The sequence below is a fragment of the Cebus imitator genome, unplaced genomic scaffold (assembly GCF_001604975.1).
Source record: "Cebus imitator isolate Cc_AM_T3 unplaced genomic scaffold, Cebus_imitator-1.0 Scaffold458, whole genome shotgun sequence".
Classification (NCBI taxonomy): domain Eukaryota; kingdom Metazoa; phylum Chordata; class Mammalia; order Primates; family Cebidae; genus Cebus; species Cebus imitator.
In genome coordinates, this window is record NW_016107773.1 from 1,342,175 (window position 1) to 1,344,288 (window position 2,114).

The following is a 2,114-nucleotide window of genomic DNA, read 5'->3' on the forward strand; positions in this document are numbered from 1 at the left end:
GCTTGGGCCCGGGAGGTTGAGACTGCAGTGAGCTGTGACTGAGTCACTACACTCCAGTCCAGGTGACAGAGCGAGACTCTGCTGTCATAGTCCCCAACTGCTCCTGGGACACTGCCCTGGACGGTACCTGAGGGGCCATAGGCAAACACTGTCGCGTTGTATCCAGAGATGACGCCTTCCACCAAATGCTGGATGGTGGCACCGTACACATCTTCCTGTAGAGAGACAGAGGACAGCCAGTCACCCGGACAGTCACAGTCAGGGGGCCTGGCTGCTTGGAGAGGACAGGTGTGTGGTGTTGCACAAGTTCCAGTCCCTCTGGAGGACCACACTCAGGGCCATACTCAGGAGAGGGGAGGCTAAAAAGAGCATGGGCATTGGATATTCCTGGGTTCTGTCCAGTCCTGCAGGCGTGACTTTGGGTGCACTGCCCTGGCTGTGCTGAGCCTCATGGTGTGAGGCAAGGCTGGCCTTGCAAGGTGGTTTCAAGGGATTAAATGAGAAGGTATGTGATGGCTCCCACCGTGGGGCCTGCCACAAATTAGGCAGTAAACACGTGAGTTTTTTCCATGCTTCTCTATGAATTGAGAGAAACCAAAAGGAATGCAGAGGCCGGGCGTAGAGTCTCCCACCTGGGATCCCGGTGCTTTGGGAGGCCAAGGTGGGTGGATCACCCAAAGTCAGGAGTTCAAGACAAGCCCAGACAATATGATGAAACCCCGTCTCTACTAAAAATACAAAAATTAGCAGGGTATGGTGGTATGCATCTGTTGTCCCAGCTACTTGGGAGGCTGAGGCACAAAAATCACTTGAACCCAGGAGGCAGAGGTTGCAGTGAGCCTAGATCACATCATTGCACTCCAGCCTGGGCAACAAGTGTGAAACTCCATCTCAAAAAAAAAAAAAATAGCGAGGCATGGTGGTGAGCACCTGTAGTCCCAACTACTTGAAAGGCCGAGACACGAGAATTGCTTGAAACCAGGAGACGAAGGTTGCAGTGAGCCGAGATTTCACCACTGCACTCCAGCCTGGGGAACACAGCAAGACTTCATCTCAAAACAAACAAAAAGAGTGAATGATCTCCCTTTTGGTAAAGCCTCTGTTAGTTACTTCAGGATAGATGCAGAGTCCGCTAGGCATGGGCACTGGCAGTCTTAGGATTGGGACTCAGTGAGAGCCTACTGTTCATAGCCTTTATATAGGTGTGCTATTTTTGATCTGAGGTGAGTTTGAGAAGGCCCTTATGAGAGTAGTGGGGAATATTGCTTAGTTCTCCCATTATCTTGAGGCAAGGGCTGGAGACCAAAAGATATGGCTAAAACAGGGCTGAATGCCAACAAGGCTTCAGCTGCATTCTCATTAGCTGACAATCCAGACACATGGTCAATCCAGCCATAAAAAGGTATTAAAAGTCACACCTTTAATTCTAGACTGTTCAGACATATTTCATTGCCAGTCAATTTTGGTAGCCTTTGCCCAGAGCTCCTCTCCTGTTCTTTCTTGCCATAGCTCATTTTGGAAACAAATTAAGGAACAGGAATCATAATTGCAGTCATTCAGTGGCAGAGCAGACAACAGAGACACGTTTTAATTGCCTAGAGCACTTTTTGTAAAAGTAGGAACTGATTTCCATGGTTGCATTAGCTAGCTGTATGACATCAGGCAAATCCTTTCTTCTTCCTGAGCCTTGAAATTCACTTCATACATGAAGTTGCTGGACTAGAACGAGTTTGTGGCAGGCCTGGCCAGAAATTTCTGTTCAAGGTCCTGGAACTAGCGTTTCTCCTGTCTTGATTCCTTGTCCAAGCTTGTAAGAACAAAACCACAGAGAAACTGTCCTGTATTTATCATCACTCCTACCTCATGACCCATGCAAATCCTACCCCATGACCCATATAAATAAAAATGACTAAATTACCAGTTAATCAAGAACATTTGAATTGCCTGCTAGATGTCAACACTATGTGTGGACGACTTTGTTTTATTCTTTAAATAGTGGGAGCGTTGCCGGGCGCGGTGGCTCAAGCCTGTAATCCCAGCACTTTGGGAGGCCGAGGCGGGTGGATCACGAGGTCAAGAGATCGAGACCATCCTGGTCAACACGGTGAAACCCC